The sequence below is a fragment of the Biomphalaria glabrata genome, chromosome 5 (assembly GCF_947242115.1).
Source record: "Biomphalaria glabrata chromosome 5, xgBioGlab47.1, whole genome shotgun sequence".
In the NCBI taxonomy this organism is placed as follows: domain Eukaryota; kingdom Metazoa; phylum Mollusca; class Gastropoda; family Planorbidae; genus Biomphalaria; species Biomphalaria glabrata.
Window position 1 is genome coordinate 47,064,206 of NC_074715.1, and position 22,131 is coordinate 47,086,336.

Sequence of the window (22,131 nt, forward strand, 5' to 3'; positions counted from 1 at the left end):
GTAAAGAAAGTGCAGCTGTTTAATAAAAAAAGAGCAACATATAAATGGCGTCATGAAACAAATTGGACTGCTTTCTCGGTTTGAGCCGTGAATAAATGATGGTTAAACTAAGCCTAAAGATTTGACGAATTTATAAGAATATTTACTAAAAAGACATAAAAAATGAGCCTTCGGTAAAACTAGATACTATGTTGCTCAGATTTTAAGTAAAGATATGAAGCCACTTTCCGACGCGTAAAAAAAAAAGATAGATTAACTTCCAATGTTCTAAGTATTTAATCAAATAGTTTCAGGTCGATTTCATTTCGTTATTATACCTTTTCGGTCATGTGACCCGCGACTTGAGTGTCGGAAATTAAAATGGCCCGTAGGTCGAACTAGGTTGGGCATCACTGAAATAAAGCATCTGGATCCAAAGGCGTTTCAGATAAAGTAGTCATAGCTAAGAAACAAGCTGGAACCAGTTTTCAAAATACTTCTTCCGGTTTCTCTTTCTCAAGGTAGAGTAAATAATTTACTGGTGACAGTGGTAACTAGAGTGAAATTGTATTGTCCTGATTTTAAATTGCCAAATGGTTTACCAAAGATTTTGATTTATAATTTTTTAAAATTTTAAACAGGGGAGATAAAGCTGATCCACGAAACTAGAGACTAGTAACATTCACCAGTTATGATATGTAGATTAAAATAACCCAACACCCACTATATGCAGCAAAAGTCATCCACTGCAATAAACATTCATTCTATAATTCGTAAGAACTTTACTTTTGAATATTATTTATCAGAAGCCAAACAAGTTTCACTACTAATGAACAAATGTGACATTTATGTTAGACTTCCTTAAGGCATTTGACACAATACACCACCATAGGAAACTTAGTTCACCACCATAGCTTGCTTAATTCGCCACCATAAATAATTTAGGATTACCAATGGATTCGGGGTTTCCTAACAACGAGCGAACACATTGTAATAATAAATGGTTCTAAATCAACACCAATAACAGTAAACTCGGGCCACTACTGTTTCTAATTTACATTAATGACCCTAGCAAATTGCATTAGTTCAGGAAGGTAGATTATCGGCAGATTATTGCGTAACATAATAGAACAATGAAAACAATATATAATGCTGACATTTTACAAAGAGTATAAAAACCATAGGAAATGGGAATCTAATTACAGTTTGTCTTTTTACCCAGAAAAATGCCAATTATTAAGAGTAAAAAAAGGACCTATCTTATTCATGGTAAACCATTTACACAGACTAAAAAAATATATATAAATACATATGTATTATAAATGAGATATTGTAAAATTGACATATTGATGAAATTTTTTTAAAAAATTAATCACTGATTAACATGTATGACTAGATTGTCACATAAAATGCGTTGGACGTAATTATCTTCTCTTTTTGAAGTAACGTCTGTAATTTATAAGAAGATATAAGAAGAACAAAAGTAAACAAAAGTAAAGTAGCTATACTGCATCAAACACTAACACAGACAACACAGAACCTAATAGAAATGCTTGGAAAGACACAAATATAAAAACTAGAACGAATCATATAACTGCATCTTCTAGCCTATTGTGAAGTGGGCGACTGCTGTCAATCAAAACAAGAACGGAGCGGTACAAAAACTCGTTCGTACCTCACTCGGTCAGACTCTATCACCGCCACTCATTGATCAGGGAACATCAAAAGCACCGAGAATACCTGCGTGTAGTCGCTAAATGAACACTTTATGTTGTGTCTGTTGTATTTATGTGTATTCTTCTGTTGTGTTGTCTTTATATGAGAAAAGAGTCCTTGTAATCACAACAAATTTCCGTAAGGATCAATAAAGCAGTCATAGTCTTAGTCTTATTGCCATTACAGCGTGGAACGGGTTGCCTGAATCAGTCAGAAAATAAAAACAATGACTTCTCAAAGTTTAAGCATCAAACTAACAGGCACAACTAGATTAGCATAAGGCAAGCGTATAATCTAAACTTTCTGTAATTTCTCTTTTAAGTCGGCAGCAGAAGATAGTGTGGCTCTGTTTTTTGTTTTGTTTTGTTGTTTGTTTGTTTTTTTAACTAAAGTGTGTTAAAGATTTGAATTGACCGCGCCATTTTAGAAACGAAAGACAGGATTTACTGAGATCGACTACGTTCTCAAGGCTTGGGCTGACCTGTCAATAACAAGTCATTATTTAAAGGCGACAAAAGAAAGAACACTAATCCTTGGCGTCATTAAGAGTTCTTGAAAAGTCATTAGATTCTTGGCGCTTAGTTGAAAAGAATGTTTTTCTCTGCTTCATCTGTGTTGGAGTTTCAACTTTGAAAACAATGTCGCTGACTTCGATATTAACACGTCCTAAAACTCACCAGAGCTTAGCTGGGAATAGTTTCTCTTATCTTATAAATTAGAGACGCAAAAACGTGATAGAAATGTTAGTGGGTTTAAAACGGAAGCAAGTCTTGCAGCCTCCACGTAACCTTTGACCTTAGCGTTTCTTTCATCGTAAATCGCCTTCGATTGTATTGTTGTTGTTGTTGTTGTTGTTGTTGCTGTTGTTGTTGCTGTTGTTGTTGTTGTTGTTGTTGTTGTTGCCGACCTTGAGATTGATTTTAAACTACTCTACAGCGCAGTCTGATAGTCACTGATCCGAATGAAGTGATATGTGTAAGCTTTTTTTGATCCGATCTATGGAGTATAGCTACGCTTAACATAAACTTTGTTTTATTTTTATAAATGTTTTTCTTGTTACTATTTAGGTGAGAACTAAAAACTATATCAATTAAACGAATTAATCCATTAAAAAAAATAACGAGTTTCAACTGATGGCACTGCAGAGTCTTTGAATAATATCGTCAAGTATATAGATCAAATGTTTCGTATTGAGCATTGAACAATGTTGACGGCTATACAGTTTATACACGTAGGAAGAATGGAAACTGGAAGGTGTAAACAGCTGTAAATATATCCTTGGGGTAGGATCTTTTGGGGGACGTTGTCAACATATTCAAAATACCTTTATTTATTTTTTTTTACTGTATTGTCATTTAAAAAATAAAATTATCTTAAAATCAATGTCTCTATTAAATAGGGCACATTATTGCACTATGTCAAAATGTCACCTTTTTACCGGTGGCCAATTTATTTGTGGCCATTTTTTAATAACCTTTTTTGATTGTATGCATCGATTGATTGTATGCACTGGTTATGTTTGTTGGTTTGTAAAATGTTTTACATGTTTCGGATGTTCCTTCAGAGTTGAAGGAGTTTACTTCCTAGTCCAAACCTCCCGCAGGACGACGGGGGATGGGAGCGGGCAGGGTTTGAACCCTCGACCGTCGATAAATCCGATAAATCCGAACGACAGTCCAGCGCGCAAAACGCACGACCAGGCGGCCATCCTGATACTGGTTTGATAACATCATTGTTGTCCACAAGCATTTTTTATTGTCCTGGATTGACAGAACCATAGTTGACCACATGCTAAGACATACTTAAGTTTCAATCAGATGTTGGTTGGATCAAAGTAGCAACAACAGTTAGGGCCTCTTAATGTAAGACATATCTTGTATACAGTAGGCCAACATTGCGCTCTCTCTCTTTCTCTCTCACTGTTAAAATATAGGCCAAGACACAAAATGAATTGTAAAAAAAAAAACGGGTTGAGACTCAGGAACGGCGGTACAGATGAGCGCGTCACAATCTTCATGTTCTTCTCGTACCAAATTGAAGGCTGGTCCAATCGATCGCCTCGCGTGTTGACACAGCGGCAATGGACTGCTCGAGACCTGCACGCGAACGGGATGCGCCTTCCTTGCCATCGCCTCCTTTCCGAGCATATTACCAGTGCGCGCGCGGGGGCCAAGCCTGGAGTGGGTGGAGGTCAGGAAGGGAGAGCTGTCTTTCACGTGCGCGTGAGGGGTGAGCAAAGTAGGAGCTGGCAATCGTGAATGGCGAGCGGTTTTTTTTTTCGTCGTAAGGAAGAGGTTATAACGAAACAAAAAAAAACAGTCGGTGGTAAAATTACCTTCCCCCCCCCCACCCCATTCTTGTTTCGTCTAATTAGCACGAGAAAAAAAATGTGTGTGTGTGAATATGTCAAGTAAAAGTAAGAAACTACCTTGATTTTTTTCTTTTAGAACATTTCAAAATTAGGTCACACGCGCGCTTTTTAGCCAACGCCACACACTTGCTTTGATACTTACGTCACACACAGAGCCAGCCACTGTGTGTGTGAGGTCCGAGGCTAGTAGAGTGGCCTCATAGTTTGAGAGAGAGAGAGAAATAGAGAGGGTTAGAAATAAAGTAATGGATGATTAATATAGGTCGTGAGATTTTTTTTAAAACTCGTGTCTTCCCCCTACTGACCCTCGCTAGCAGCAGTATCGCTAGCACCTGTCCTTATCTGTATCTCATTAGATTCATATGGATTCGAACCTTTTATCTTAAATATACGATCCACAAAGGGGCATGGTCCCATCGATTCGATCAAAAATAACCGTTAGCCGATCTTATGGATCTAATTTGTTTTCTTTCGATTATTCTTCCTTATTTTCACTCTTCATATTAAAAAAAAAATCACTTGACGAATATGTGTAATGGATTCAATCGTGTATTGACTCGATATCAAGGGGGCCTCACAGCTACAGCCGTTCAGTTTCACAGCTGTTAAGAGGAAAAAAAAGGAGTCGCACAGTAGTGGGAGTGAGGCTTCTGGAAGTCGGTGGTTGTATGTTTATTTCTTTTTGATTTCATCTCTTGGACTAGTGTCACTGGATGCTAAGTACGCCAGGAGTCTACCACACTTCCCAAAAAGCCTTGTGTCTTAAATATTAGTTCCGCAGTGTACATCGAGTGAGCAATACGAACTAACGTTATTCTGGATTGCTTCTTATTCTGTTTTGGTGCTTATATTGTGTTATTTTTTATACATATAGTAACAGATCCATCTAGTATTTTAAATAAACTCAGGATATCGGATTAGATTTCGTTTCATACGTTTTATTGGGAGTCCAGTTTTACCTGCTAAAAAGGTAAGCCTTGGTTACATGTTACATTCATTAGTAAGCATCTAGTCTAAGTCTTTGAACAAAAATAAATATGCATTGTTCCTGATAGCATGATAGGGCACTGTTTTTGTAAATGATAAGTCCACTATTAATTAATTGTGGGTAATCGGAACATAATTTAAAATGCTATGTGCAAAGTGTTTATTGATTATATTGTGTTAATCGTTCAAAAAAGGATACATATTGTACACTGATACAACTATAGTAGTAATTTATATGTTATGCAGAATCGTGTGCAACATGCATTGGGTTCTGAATTGACACCCGATCAGTATAGACACATTTCTACCAATCGTATTTGTATTTTTTTTTATTTTCAAGCTATCGATTACTTTTTTCTATTCTAGCCTGTTAGCCTTTGCTGAAACTTATCATCCTGGGGAAGGGGAAGAGGGGGGATGTTCGTGCAGAAGATGGACGTTGGGCAAACGGCTGAGGACTTGCGCGCGCGCGCACGCGTGTGTGTGTGTGTGTGTGTAATCGTGTGTTGCTGCTCCTGTCCTCCGTGTGCCGCGGTTGTTGTGATGTGCTGCCGTGTGAGTTTGAGGTGTGTACGTGTCCTCTAAGAGTGCATGCTGAACACGGTGGAGGCGGCTTAAGCTAGTAGGTATTGTCTGTGTGTAGGATTAAGTTTATGTGTTGAAACGTGGGTTTTAGGGAGGCTGATGGTGGTGCTGATGTTTCGGGGAACATGTTTACATTGTAATGCACAAGAATTACATTCTTCCGGGTTTTCGTTTAGTTTAGACTTTCATACGTTCCATCTGCAATGAGTGTTACGTCCTTGCCTCAAACCTCCTGCAGGGTGGCAGGGCATGGCAGCCGTAGGGGTTCGAACTTGGGACTGTGGGTTGTGCATTACAGTAAATGTTGATCCATGTCTAGAATCTCGCCCAATGTGTTGAGTCATATATAAAGGGTTATGTTGATCGCAACTTGGTACACACAATTTAACTAGCAGTGAAACTTTGAAGCGAGCTAAACACATTTTGTCTTGAGTGTTTAGCGTAGGCTTCACATTGAGTATATCCACTGTATATGAATGTAATGGAAACATCTTGTATCAAATTTAATTTGGCGAGTAGAATGGATACTTAATGAACACAGCTGACAACAAACAGATTTAATGTGCACAGCTAAACACAAAAAAGCAATGTGCACAATGGAACACAAACACGCTTGATGTGCACAATGGAACACATACACGCTTGATGTGCACAATGGAACAAAAACACGCTTGATGTGCACAATGGAATACATACACGCTTGATGTGCACAATGGAATACATACACGGTTGATGTGCACAATGGGATACACACACGCTTGATGTGCACAACAAATACATATACGCTTGATGTGCACAACAAATACATATACGCTTGATGTGCACAACAAATACATATACGCTTGATGTGCACAACAAATACATACACGCTTGATGTGCACAACAAATACATATACGCTTGATGTGCACAACAAATACATATACGCTTGATGTGCACAACAAATACATATACGCTTGATGTGCACAACAAATACATACACGCTTGATGTGCACAACAAATACATATACGCTTGATGTGCACAATAAATACATATACGCTTGATGTGCACAACAAATACATATACGCTTGATGTGCACAATGGAACACAAACACTTTTGCTATGTTGAAGTAAATAAGAACACAGTGTGTAGAACTAAAGGCAGACACAGTATGTAAAGCTAACGACTAATACAGTATGTAGAACTAAAGACAAACACAATATTGTTAAACTAACTACAAACACAGTTTGTAGAACTAAAGACAAACACAGTATGTAGAACTAAAGACAAACACAGTATGTATAACTAAAGACAAATACAGTATGTAGAACTAAAGACAAACACAGTATGTATAACTAAAGACAAACACAGTATGTAGAACTAAAGACACAGTATGTAGAACTAAAGACAAACACAGTATGTAGAACTAAAGACAAACACAGTATGTAGAACTAAATACAAACACAGTATGTAGAACTAAAGACACATTATGTAGAACTAAAGACAGACACAGTATGTAGAACTAAAGACACATTATGTACAACTAAAGGCAAACACAGTATGTAGAACTAAAGACAAACACAGTATGTAGAACTAAAGACAAACACAGTATGTAGAACTAAAGACGCATTATGTAGAACTAAAGGCTAACACATTATGTAGAACTAAAGACAATTTCAGTATGTAGAACTAAAGACACATTATGTAGAACTAAAGACAAACACAATATGTAGAACTAAAGACACATTATGTAGAACTAAAAACAAACACAGTATGTAGAACTAAAGACACATTGTGTAGAACTAAAGGCAAACACAGTATGTAGAACTAAAGACAAACACAGTATGTAGAACTAAAGACAAATTATGTAGAACTAAAGGCAAACACATTATGTAGAACTAAAGACAAACACAGTATGTAGAACTAAAGACAAATTATGTAGAACTAAAGGCAAACACAGTATGTAGAACTAAAGACACATTATGTAGAACTAAAGATAGACACAGTATGTAGAACTAAAGACACATTATGTAGAACTAAAGGCAAGCACAGTATGTAGAACTAAAGGCAAATACAGTATGTAGAACTAAATAAAAACACAGTATGTAGAACTAAAGACACATTATGTAGAACTAAAGGAAAACACAGTATGTAGAACTAAAGACAATTTCAGTATGTAGAACTAAAGACAAACACAGTATGTAGAACAAAAGACAAACACAGTATGTATAACTAAAGACACAGTATGTAGAACTAAAGACACAGTATGTAGAACTAAAGACAAACACAGTATGTAGAACTAAAGACAAACACAGTATGTAGAACTAAATACAAACACAGTGTGTAGAACTAAAAGCAGACACAGTATGTAAAGCTAACGACTAATACAGTATGTAGAACTAAAGGCAAACACAATATTGTTAAACTAACTACAAACACAGTTTGTAGAACTAAAGACAAACACAGTATGTAGAACTAAAGACAAACACAGTATGTAGAACTAAAGACAAACACAGTATGTAGAACTAAAGACAAACACAGTATGTAGAACTAAAGACAAACACAGTATGTAGAACTAAATACAAACACAGTATGTAGAACTAAAGACACAGTGTGTAGAACTAAAGACAGACACAGTGTGTAGAACTAAAGACAGACACAGTGTGTAGAACTAAAGACAGGCACAGTGTGTAGAACTAACGACTAACACAGTTTGTAGAACTAAAGACAAACACAGTATGTAGAACAAAAGACAAACACAGTATGTATAACTAAAGACACAGTATGTAGAACTAAAGACACAGTATGTAGAACTAAAGACAAACACAGTATGTAGAACTAAAGACAAACACAGTATGTAGAACTAAATACAAACACAGTGTGTAGAACTAAAAGCAGACACAGTATGTAAAGCTAACGACTAATACAGTATGTAGAACTAAAGGCAAACACAATATTGTTAAACTAACTACAAACACAGTTTGTAGAACTAAAGACAAACACAGTATGTAGAACTAAAGACAAACACAGTATGTAGAACTAAAGACAAACACAGTATGTAGAACTAAAGACAAACACAGTATGTAGAACTAAAGACAAACACAGTATGTAGAACTAAAGACAAACACAGTATGTAGAACTAAAGACACAGTGTGTAGAACTAAAGACAGACACAGTGTGTAGAACTAAAGACAGACACAGTGTGTAGAACTAAAGACAGACACAGTGTGTAGAACTAACGACTAACACAGTTTGTAGAACTAAAGGCAAACACAATGATGGCCACATGACACCCTTGTTAACCGTGGACCACAGAAACAATCATCTGCCCTATAGATCGCAAGGTCTGAACGGGAACAACGTCCAAGAACCAGTGTCTGAATAAGGTCAGCTTGAAAAGGGTTAACTAGGAGACAAAGAGATGAACGCACACACACAATCTAATGTGAAGGGTGGCTGAGGTGTTGCTGTTAAAATAACTGCCTTTGAAATCCTTTTTTAAAATGTGTAAAACGTATGTACTTGCGTTATGCATGTGATAACTCTATTTTCTTCTTTTGTGTGGAGTTGCCAAAGCCAATAAAAATGAGTGTTTTATAAGTGGTGTATTTAGTGTGAGAAACAAAAAAAAAAACGTTTGCATAATCAATTTTCAAAACAAAAAGTGTTCATTTTCAGTTTATCAAAAATAGCCATTGAATTATTTTTAGCACGCTACAAAATGTGATGAAATCGGATTTCTAACAGCACTTTTATTTATTTATATGAGATCTAAACCTAACAAGACACATGGACAGACGAAAAGACGGACAGACAGTATAGAATAAAATATAAATAGCGGGCTTCACCCAATTCGAAGTTTGCTATAAAAATGATTTTAAAAAAAAATCAATGAATAACTTGCCACTCAGCTAGAAAACCAGATAATGATCTTGATGGCCATCATTGACAGTGTGGCCTTGACAAAGACAGACTCACATCGGCATCAGAATAGAAAACCTGACAGATACTCTGATGGCCAAGCTTCCATCCGACCGTGATCTCTGCAACAAGGAGCTCAGAGGTCATTGTTCAGACTTGGACGCGGTGGCTCATGGGGGAAACCGTGATGAAAAAGTAATTCCAATGGCGGTGTACTCAGTTATTGAAGATTAATGCACACACCTGTGAAAGTAGATTAGTTATTTATATGTCTGTTGTTTGAATGTGTGAGTTGATAGCTGCTTGACAGCTACGGGTTTTGTGTGTATGCGAGTGTGTGTGTGTGTGAGTAAGTGTGACTCTGAAGTGGGACAACGTAAAGAAAACGCCCATAAAAAAATATTGAGACAAATTTAGAATTGGCATTTAGGGATCGATTTTAATAGATGATTGTGCATAGGTAGTGAACACATAAACGAGTTTCATCTATGCTGTATAATTATAAATAGCTAGTTATTTTTCGTGTGTCTGATGTACAGAATTTCGAAGATTTTCCTACATGGCGGATAAATCTTCCTCTATGTTAACATTCTTGTATACTACAAACGGAAGAGCTTAAAACGTTTGATTCCGCAGTGCTAAATAGTGCACAAAAATCTATCAAATAGCTTAAGGGAAAAACCATAGACATAAATAAATATAGACTGGAAGTAGGAAATTATTTTTATTTGGGGGAAGTCAAATATGTTTTATGTACTATATCTATGTGAAAAAAAAATGGCGGCGATTGAGCTATAAATTCTAGGACTAACATTTAAGCCAATATATACCTTTGATCTTTAGTTTTGAAAAGTACAAAACTGCCATATTCCCAATATTTTGTCTTTGTTTCATAATCATAGACATAGGCAAATATATATAGGTTTGTGATGTGGATCTACAAACTGATCTTTTCCCAAATATTTCCGATAATAATTTGTTCTTTATCGTCCAGTCTATAGATATATGTCTATGGGAAAAACAAAACGAGCTCTTCAACACTTCCTTTTATTTTGAGCACCGGATATAGCAAAAAATGCTTGCTATTTATAGATTTTCTGACATGTATGTAAATCTTCAATTAGTTCATGAAATGTTGTCTCGGTAACGCTGCCTACAATGTATACCTTGCCTATTTCATGTATTTATTTTTTAAAACCTTTTACAGTCTGTCTCATTTTATTATATTTTTCTATAGATTTCCTAATAATGCTTTCACATTTTGCCAAGTAGTATTTTCTTCTTTTTCTATTCTTTGCTTATTTTTATTTTTCAATCTCTCACAATGGATCTTTTTTTTTCCCCTCATGTTTACTATAGACTCCCTCATATTTCCTTCGCGTTTCTCCATATAACTTTCTCTTCTTTTTCTATTACTGTATTTTATTGTGTAAAAGGGGTAAAGAATGTAAATCAAATCTTAAACATCAACATTCAAACATACATACATTTTGTGTTATTATAATTGTTGTGAGAAAAAAACAAAAAAAAAACTTTTTTTTGGAATTGATTTGACATTGGTTTCAATTAATTTGAATATTCTAAATTTCAAAAACCACTAGATCTAGAACAGCGGTTCTCAACCTTTTAGGCTCGGCGACCCCTTTTTACAATCCCCCACTCTGCCGCGACCCCCCCCCCCCCCCGCACACACATATACAGCAAAAGAAGACTGGACAAAAACAATCCATTTTTTCGATGGTCTTAGGCGACCCCCTGGCAAATAGTCTATCGACCCCCAGGGGTTGCGACCCACAGGATGAGAACCCCTGATCTAGAACTTTCCTTTTGCATTAACGTTATTGATGTGCATTACAGTCAAAAGCTGCTCTGGCTTGGGGACAATATTGTTATAAACCTGGTGGTGGCACAGATGGGGGTAGTGGTGTGAGTGTAGTCAGCCGACGCAAATCGCCCCAGGCCAGCGCTAGACGAGCGGTCAACCGTGACGAGTTACGATGGTCAGCCGAGTCGAGTGTCAACACGGCGTTTCGGGAAGGATCGACGGCGGTTCGTGAACAGAGCTCAGGAGCGTCACGAGAGTTTTAGTCATCTGACCACCTGGAAACGTCGAGCGGCGTTCTGTCCGGTTCGAGAAGGCCAGTAGGGACCCTATATAAAGAGCGAAGGTATCAGAGACTAGGGAGACACAACTTTCCGATCTACAGTTCGTTACAACGGCTCAGTACAAGTCCGAGACGAGACAGAGAGACCAGGCAAGAGTTGATACGGCGGAGAGATATTTGTACAGTCTTGTGTTACGTGCTGCCAATTGTACAGTGTTTGGCTGTTATTTATTGACATTAAACTATTACGTTATTTCGAAGCCCAGAGTTGTCAAGTTCTTTAAGTTGGTGGTGTCGTTTGGTACCATTTGCAGCGAGCCTGGATAGGGAGATTCGTAACACTGGTGTCAGAAGTGGGATCTGAACCCAACTTCGAGATACAGCACCGAAAAGGACAAACTCACCAGAATGCTGACGCGCTGTCTCGACGACCTTGCAGAATGGAATGTAAACACTGCAGCAAGGTTGAAGAAAAGGGGGGGTATCATTGATTGCCAACGTCTTGGGGTACAAGCTTCCGAGTCATGGTCCGACGAAAGAATCCGAGAAGACCAGTTAAAAGATGAAGATCTGGCTCCCATTCTGCTTATGAAGGAAGACGGGCAAAGACCAGAATGGCATCACCTTTCTGATAAGGGAACTGCAACCAAGGCATATTGGGCGCAATGGGACTCACTGACAATCGACAATGGAGTTCTCAAGAGAGTCTGGGAAACGGCAGATGGGACATGCAATCGCTTACAGCTGTTGTTGCCAAAAGTGAGAGTTGCCGAGGTGCTGCAAGAAATCCATAATAACTCCAGTGGGTCACATTTAGGTGTCAACAAGACCTTTGAAAAAGTACGCCAGCGGTTTTACTGGTTCGGCTACCGAGATGATGTAGAAGAATGGTGCCAAAGGTGCGACACATGTGCAGCAGCAAAAGGCCCACACAGGAGAACGAGGGGACGTATGCAGCAATACAACGTCGGTAATCCCTTTGAAAGAATAGCGATCGATGTAGCCGGACCATTTCCTGAGTCCCAGAAAGGAAACAAGTACATTCTAGTAGTGATAGATTATTTTACTAAGTGGCCCGAAGCATATGCAATACAAAACCAAGAAGCCACCACCATAGCGGAAACACTTGTGGAGAATTGGATTAGCCGTTTTGGTGCTCCTAGGGAATTACACTCCGACCAAGGCCGAAACTTCGAATCCAAGATATTCCAAGAGATGTGCCAGGTACTCGGCATCGAAAAGACACGCACAACGCCTCTTCACCCCCAGTCAGACGGAATGGTAGAACGATTTAACCGAACACTGGAGCAACACCTGTCGAAAGTCGTCGATGAACATCAACATGACTGGGACACCTATATCCCAATGTTCCTTATGGCATATAGAGGATCGATTCACAGCACCACTGGTTACACTCCAGCAAAGATGTTGTTCGGCCGAGAGCTGCAACTACCATGTGATTTGCTATTCGGGATCCCGGGAAATGTGCCAGCCTCTTCGACAGACTATGTCGCAAATCTCCGAAAACGGATGGAGAAAACTCACGCTCTAGCCCGCAGAAACATCAAGATCAACAGCGACCAGGTGAAGACAAGGTACGACAAACGGGCCAACGCCGCTGGGTTTCATGAGAACGATCTAGTTTGGCTGTACAACCCACAAAGACGAAAAGGCAAGTCCCCAAAACTTCAAACAGACTGGGAAGGACCCTACCGCGTGGTAAAAAGAATCAACGATGTCGTGTATCGAATACAAAAGAGCCCAAGGTCCAAACTGAAGGTCGTCCACATCGACAGACTCCACAAGTACCATGGTGAAGCCGAATCTGCCCGGGACGGACAGATCTAAGGAGGGGGCAGTGTTATAAACCTGGTGGTGGCACAGATGGGGGTAGTGGTGTGAGTGTAGTCAGCCGACGCAAATCGCCCCAGGCCAGCGCTAGACGAGCGGTCAACCGTGACGAGTTACGATGGTCAGCCGAGTCGAGTGTCAACACGGCGTTTCGGGAAGGATCGACGGCGGTTCGTGAACAGAGCTCAGGAGCGTCACGAGAGTTTTAGTCATCTGACCACCTGGAAACGTCGAGCGGCGTTCTGTCCGGTTCGAGAAGGCCAGTAGGGACCCTATATAAAGAGCGAAGGTATCAGAGACTAGGGAGACACAACTTTCCGATCTACAGTTCGTTACAACGGCTCAGTACAAGTCCGAGACGAGACAGAGAGACCAGGCAAGAGTTGATACGGCGGAGAGATATTTGTACAGTCTTGTGTTACGTGCTGCCAATTGTACAGTGTTTGGCTGTTATTTATTGACATTAAACTATTACGTTATTTCGAAGCCCAGAGTTGTCAAGTTCTTTAAGTTGGTGGTGTCGTTTGGTACCATTTGCAGCGAGCCTGGATAGGGAGATTCGTAACAATATAAAGCTTCGAGGTCTTGTATCAAGGCATCACCGAAAAAAAAAAAAAAAGAAGTCCAAGAGAACTGACCCTTTGAAGATTCGTTGTACACTGTGTAAAGACGTTTCAATGGGGCTGGATAACTAGCGGTACGCGGCGTTTTGGCGACGCCTTTGAAGCGCCATGGTTATTATTGTGCTGTTTTGTGTCTAAAACATTCAACGCACCAAAACGACCAGGTTGCCAAAACGCGCTGCTTCGGATAGCTAGGAGTCAAGCGTCTAATATAGCCCACGGGCCGTAGTGTGGGTATCACTGCATTAGTCACATTACTTAGGAACAAATGAAAACGTATCAAATATATCACGCGAAACATGTGAAGACCGAATCATTTCCTGTGGTAAATTTAAACATCGTAATTATTCCAGCGGCGTAGCTAGGAATTTTCAAGCATTTGGGGGCCCGGGAGATGACCTCTTTGGGGGGCCCGTGGGATGACCTATTTGGGGACCCCTGCATTTTGCGTAATATTTAATATAAAAAAACATTCATTTGGGGCCCCCCTCAAGTGGGGGCCCGGGGGGATTTTCAAATTCTCCCCCCTCCTCCCCCCACCTTAGCTACGTCTCTTAATTATTCGAACGGGAAGACAAACGAACAAAATATCGTGTGTGTGTGTAGCGACACTGACATATATATTTATATGTCGATCGGCTGAAAGGTCACAGTCGCTGGCGACATGTTCTCTCTCCTTTTTTTAATAGTTTTAAAAGTGGAGCGTTTTGTGTGTGTGTGTGTGTGTGTGTGTGTGTGTGTGTGTGCCTGTTTTTATTTCCTTTATTACTCATAAGTCTGTCCAATTATCGAACGTGTTGCTAAGTTTCTTTCATCATCAAATTGTCAAGCTATTAGGTAAAAATATTGTGCCCTTTGAAAGTTACCTTGTGTACACTTTTAACTGTTTAGAAATAAGACTATATGGACTATATCTATTTAATTAATGTTACATCAAGTCAAATTATTATCTTGTCAAAACAAAAATGTCCGTATGTAAAATGGTTTGCATGTTTCGGATGTTCCTTTATAGTTGAAGAGAATCTAATTCCTAGTCGGAACCTTCGTCAGGACGACGGAAGGTTGCAGGGAGCAGGGTTTGAACCCGAGACCGAACGAAAGTCCAGCGCGCATACTTCACGATCTGGCAGCCATGCAAGTCAAATCATCCGTGTCATGTTAGATTATATCAATGCGACGTCAAATTTCGCCTATGTCACTTGTAGTGAAAATATCACGACCAATCAAATAATTGTCACGTCATATCGTGTAAATATCACGTTAACTTACTAATATATTTCGAAGTAAAATCGATATGTGTATTTCAAGACAGCATACATGATATCTTATTGTATTCTATTCATTGAAATTGTCTTCAACATTTTCTTCTTGGTGTCAGAAGTCTAAAACTGTTCATATCTATAGCCTTAGCAAGCAGAAGTTCATGTCTTCTACAGCAGCCTTTGAGTGACTACAACATTGGAAGGAACTGTACTATTCTGAGCAAACATAGTGATCTAGCAAAGTGCAAGTGTTTACTCTGTGGCATTTTACGTCTCGAGAGACGATCTTTTGCCTTTGCAACTTCTTGTGTGACTAAAGAGGCCAATCCTTGATACACAGCTGCATATGTAATCACCAGGCGCCGTTGCATTATCACCCTTCTTTCTGCTTCTGTTTTGTATGGCATCTGCTATTCGATACCCTTTATGCTCTTTCTCCATGTAGATCTATCCAGTGCTACTTTTTCCTAGCTGCTAAAGATTTTGAAGAGCTTCATGTCGCGTTTGATACCTGCCTTTTTACCTGCCTGGGTGGACCACTTCGGGTCTGATTTTGAGTTTCTGTTTCCACACAAACTGTCTTTGCAACCTTGATATTACAAAACTTATTTCAACTCACTCTGTCTGTCTGTCTGGTAAAAAGTGTGTGCACGTTATTTCACCCACGCCCATTCTCGTATCCAGGTAAAACCTCGCACAATTATTCATTGACATAGAGAAGACATGAATAAATAAATAAATAAGTAACCAGTGATTAATTCATTATTTTGTTTAATTGCAACAAGGCAAACTAAGACTTAAGTATTCACAGATATGGCTAAGCAAACTAATACTTAAGTATTCACAGATATGGCTGAATTTGCTGGGTTTAGTCCCCTTAAATAATTGTTAACACTCCTGCATTCTCCGATCAAGTTGATACTTTAAACAATTATCTATTGTATCTAACAAAACACGAATCAATAAACAAAATACTCAACTAGTCAATTAATTGTTGGTAATTAATTTTGTTTTCTTGGATATCGAATAAGGGAAATAACCTGCACATGATTAGTAGATATAGTTTTAAGGACGGAGTTCTTTCCCTTTAGATAAGCTTTGTTTTCTTTGTTGTTGTTGTTGTTGTTTTTAAAGGATTTTGCTTGTTATTGATTGTTTTGAGAAAGATGAAAGTAATAATCGCCTTGCCATATTTTAAACTAGTTCCAAGATTTTTGGAAGTTCAATAAAATTTCTCCTTCCCAAATTGTTCCTAAAGTTTTTAAAATTATCACCCTTTTTTTTTTTTTTTTTTTTGGTTTTGTTATGTATTTTAAAGGGAAACTCCGATGGTTTTTCAAATTTGAGTTATTGACATATTTAAATTATGCGTAAAAAGTTGTAATAGTAAACATTTTTTCATTTTTTATTTAAATGCTTAGAAACATTTATATTTAATAAACTAGACTGTAAATTGTTGACATCTCCAAAAAACGGGGTTCTTTGAGATTTTGTTTTTAGGTTAGGCATATGTCATTTCCCTCAACATATAGCCTACTGAAAGGGAAACTAGATTTAACCAATCGTATCGCTTCATTCTTACAGTAGCTGTTAGGCTGTAAGTCTTAGTGACGGCCTAGTCAAGCGCTATGGTACAGTTATATATTATAGATAGATAGATTTAAAAGCATTAGGACAACCAACTCGAGAAAAAAAGTAAAATTTTCATCTAAGCCCCTCCCTGTCCCAAGAAGTAAATAGATCGCAGGTCTGACTGGTCAGTGTAAGGCTAGTCTAGACTACGTGTAGTCAGTCATGACAAGACAACCAAGCGATAGTGTTTGTTGTGTGTTGAGTGGTCAGGCGAGAAGATACACACTGCCGTGGTTAGTCAAGCATGTAAATCTCCTTTAACACGCATTTTATGCTTTGCTTACAAGATCTAGATCTAACTGCTGAGACGAAGATATATTTCTTTTACTAAAATACGTTCCTGTATGATTTTCCGTTATACAGTAAGTCAATAGATTAAATTAATAGGCATGCGTGATGTCACATAGAAACCCGGTGAAAGTCTGGCCGTTTTGGATGCGCAGTAAAATTACATCAGAAAAATATCAAGTACTAAGTTATTATTGCAAATAAAAACAAAATAACAATATATTCATTATCTGTAAATCAAAACACTTATTATATCAAAAATTGTCAAAACCATCGGAGTTTCCCTTTCAACAAATTATCTACTTCACCTAAAACTTTATTATCATGTGTTCAACTTTGATGCTTTGAAGTTTGAATGAGGAAAGAATACAGGTTTGTTTTTCATACCTTTATTTTGTATACATGTTTTAAAATGTTTTACATGTTTCGGATGTTCCTTCAGAGTTGAAGATAATTACTTCCTAGTCCAAACCTCCCGCAGGACGACGGGGATGGGAACGGGCATGGTTTGAACCCTGGACCACCGATAAATCTGAACGATAGTCCAGCGCGCAAACCGCACGACCAGGCAGCCATCCTAAAAAAATCAAAAACTTGAGACGTTTAATAAGTCTCTTTCATGTCAGTAGTTGAGGATCGAAACAAAGAGAAGAAGAAGTCGAAACAAATGTGTCCAAAACTTGCTTCTATAAACCGGATCTTCCGGGTATGATTTGACAAGTGGCGACCTATAAACTTCCTTAACCTTTGTTGATCCGGAAGCTTAGCAGATAGAACCGAATTGTTTAGTGTCGACAGTAGCTAACCATGCTATACTGTAGTTGTTCTGTTTATCATAGCTATGCCCTTTTGTTTCATCATAAGCTATGCCCTATTCTTTTATCATAGCTATGCTTTTCTGTTTTATCATAGCTATGCCATTTTGTGTTATCAAAGCTTTGCTCTTCTATTTTATCATAGCTATGCTCTTCTGTTTTATCATGGCTATGCCCTTTTGTTTTATCATAGCTAAGTTATTTTGATATATCATGGCTATGCTGTTTTTTATCATAGCTATGCTTTTCTGTTTCATCATAGATGTGCTGTTCTGTTTCATGTTCATCTGTATCGTTGGAGAGTTGCATATCCCTAGTACACTGGGGTCGCTCTTGGTTGAAGATTGTAACTCCATGAAGAGCGTTTGTCATTAAAAACAAAACAACACAAAATGAATTAGTCCGAACCTTAGCACTAACTTCAAAGTCGTTGAATTTTTTTTTTTTCAATAATTTGTTTTTTTTTTTAAAGCTGACTCTTCCTCAGTCTGCACCGTCCTATCCTTGATTTGTTCTTTTCAATGTTTCATTCGATACCCAGCTTTCTTATTTATGGCATTGTTTGCAGGAAAGTCTTTATGAGTCCTATAGCCTGGTGACAGCGAATTTTCTTTTTGGCAACAAGAGGGGTTAGAAAAGGATTAAGAGAGATACGCGTGGTTCTACAGACTTTTTAACCTCCTTAATTACTTATTGAATGTTATAATGATGTCTTAGAGTTAATAATAAATAAATAATATCTGAACCTTTTTCATGGTGGAAGTATAGAAATTGTTTATGGGCCTTAGACTTTATCAGGTTACCTATCAGTTTACCTATCAGTTTACCTATCAGTTTACCCATCAGTTTACCTATCAGTTTACCTATCAGGTTACCTATCAGTTTACCTATCAGTTTACCCATCAGTTTACCTATCAGTTTACCTTTCAGTTTACCTATCAGGTTACTTATCAGTTTATCTATCAGTTTACTTATCAGTTTACCTATCAGTTTATCTATCAGTTTATCTATCAGGTTACCTATCAGGTTACGTAGGTTATCAGTTTACCTATCAGTTTACCCATCAGTTTACCTATCAGTTTACCTTTCAGTTTACCTATCAGGTTACTTATCAGTTTATCTATCAGTTTACTTATCAGTTTACCTATCAGTTTATCTATCAGTTTATCTATCAGGTTACCTATCAGGTTACGTATCAGTTTACCTATCAGTTTATCTATCAGTTTACTTATCAGTTTACCTATCAGTTTACCTATCAGGTTACCTATCAGTTTACTTATCAGATTACCTATCAGTTTACCTATCAGCTTACCCATCAGTTTATCTATCAGGTTACCTATCAGGTTACGTATCAGTTTACCTATCAGTTTATCTATCAGTTTACTTATCAGTTTACCTATCAGTTTACCTATCAGTTTACCTATCAGGTTACCTATCAGTTTACCTTTCAGTTTATCTTTCAGTTTACCTATCAGGTTACCTAACAGGTTACCTATCAGTTTACCTATCAGTTTATCTTTCAGTTTACCTATCAAGATACCTATCAGGTTACCTATCAGTTTACCTATCAGGTTACCTATCAGTTTATCTATTAGGTTACCTATCAGGTTATCTATCAGTTTACTTATCTTATTAGCAATAAGTCAATGTAAACGAGAGGGAAGAAAATGTATGGACTATTTACACAAAATGTATAGATTATAGAAAATTTATGCAAAATGTATAAAGAAAAAAATTAAGAAAATGTATAACTTTTATAGACAGAGAAACAAAATGTAAAGTGAAATTGAATGGCTCCTAAACGGCACCTTTTGCGTTGAACAGTGGTGTTGAGATGGCCAGTGGCGTAGCAACAAAGTCGCGAAGGGGTTCATTGCGCCCGGGGCCCAAACGGCGTTATGTAAGGAAACGTGTTGACTATAAGAGTTTGAAATGCATCAGATTATTAAATTATTTTCAATTAAATCATGTTCATTTTTCTTAATTAAATTCCATTTCTGGTGTCCAAGCAAAATAAAAAATCCATGTCAATCTTATAACTGTAGTTTGTAATCTATTAAAGGAAGATAACTCTTAAATTGTCAGTACAGCGTTTCATTTAGATCTAACGTGTTAGATTTTTTATTTAATAATAATAATAATAATAACAATAACTACTTGTAAGCCTACTCATTGTTAAAGTGTTCTACATGATGTATAATAGATGCTTTTGTTTTTGTCAAGTGTTATTTATTTCTTTAATATTACAGTGGATCTTGACTAGTTAAAATGCTTGAATAAATTGTATGAGTAAACAGTAAATGTAAGATTATTGTTAGTCCCACTATGTTGTAAAAACCATCCGTTGACATACATTTCCAAAGTATGTAATCAAATCTAATCTTAGAACATACGTGAATATATACGAATCACCCACATATACACACTATGTCTTCCAATTACTGGAAGTTACAAACATTTACGAGCTTGAGACCACAATCGACTTTCTACTCTGTAAGTTGAATATTAATTTCTTTAAAAAGGTGCTTTAAAAGACCCAGTCTTCTAACTAGACGAAGCTGACCAATGCACATTCAGAATATCTGAAGATTCATTATGTGACTTTGAGTCCCGAAATGTTACATGGTTAACCAATGACATTGGCCCTTCAAATAATCTGCAGAGACTTAGCTTAGGTTAGAGATTATGTCAGTCTTGTATATATATATATATATATATATATATATATATATATATATATATATATTGTGCATTGTTATTAGCGACGGTAAAAGTAGTGACATAGACAGAATACGGGTACATGACAGGAGAAGACTATGGCTAGGGCTTGTAGAAAGATGTCTAGTGAACAGACGGCTCATTGAAACGACGGATAGAGAGACAAGACAAACATCCCCATCTGTAAATAAACATCAGTTGGGGTCTTCACAAGTTTTATCAAGTATATTATAGTTAATTGTTATGTCCCTTGGATGCGTGCGGACTCACATTAGTATAAGTGAAGTAGTGTAAGACAAGACACACAATCCAAGACATGACAAGACAAGACAGGACAAGACAGGACAGATCCAAAGCTTGAGGAAATTCTCTTTTACCCTGTGAGGTACAGGTGTACCTTGTGCCCTGTGTGGCGTAGAAGCTTGTTTTCATTGATTGTTCTCATTAGATACAGTGGAGCCCAGTTTTGGGTTCATACACACTATAAGAGGGGGCCCAACTTCGCATTCCTGAACCCGGGCCCACGGGTACCCTGCTACGCCACTGGAGATGGGTGCTTGCATCTACTCTGATATATTCCTTTCCTGACACTGCATAATGTTTCCAATAACACAGACAAAGGTGTTTCTTCATACAAGACCTTTAGTAAAACTCTTCGAAGTATACAGATTGTAGGCCTAAACTACAGAACTTTGTAAATTAAAATGAATTAGGGATCTGCTCAACACCGATGACGTAGTCTATTTTTTTTCATTATTATTTGAAGTAAATTTGGAAAGTGACATTAACGAGATGTGACGAAAGTGCACCAAGATTTTTGAAAAGTATATTTAAGACTAACCTAAAAAATCCTAGCTCGGATCTCCTCAATATATTTTAATCCAAATTAATTTCTTCTAGAAAATCAATTGCCCTATTTAAAAAAAAAATGTTTTGTCTTGTTTTTAAGTTGCTAATATCTCTCGCATTTCGGCTTCAAGATTGATGACCCAGTTTGATGATTGATGACCTATTTTGATGAGACTTTTTTTGCTTACCTTGTCTTGAAATGAGTAAATATTTGTAGTGGTTTTTATTTCTTAATCAATGGATCAGTCATCGTCTCCCGTTCCAAACCGTTCGATCAAAGTTTGACGGTCAGGCATTTTTTCTTGAAACCGAGTTATTCTCCTATGAATTGAATATATATACCTGTTTCTTACTGGCCATAGCATAAACCGCTTGGATGTCTAACTGGGGGACTTGAGTTCCAATCTAGGAATTATAAACTCGAGCTTTAACTCGTCTCAGATATGTATG

General features: G+C 37.6%; 1 protein-coding gene across 2 annotated transcripts in view; it reads left to right on the top strand.

Moving 5' to 3' along the window:
* The first annotated feature begins 4,279 nt into the window (after positions 1 to 4,279).
* The window catches only part of LOC106070206 (regulator of G-protein signaling 17-like), a 174,347-nt gene continuing 156,495 nt past the window's right edge, over positions 4,280 to 22,131 (top strand). Inside the window, exon 1 of one of the 2 annotated variants that reach the window (XM_056029560.1) lies at positions 4,280 to 5,036. The gene's annotated coding sequence lies outside the window, so the exon portion shown is untranslated. Of the gene's footprint in view, positions 5,037 to 5,493; positions 5,676 to 22,131 lie in introns of those variants that run through there. The other variant, XM_056029558.1, reaches the window with a different exon arrangement.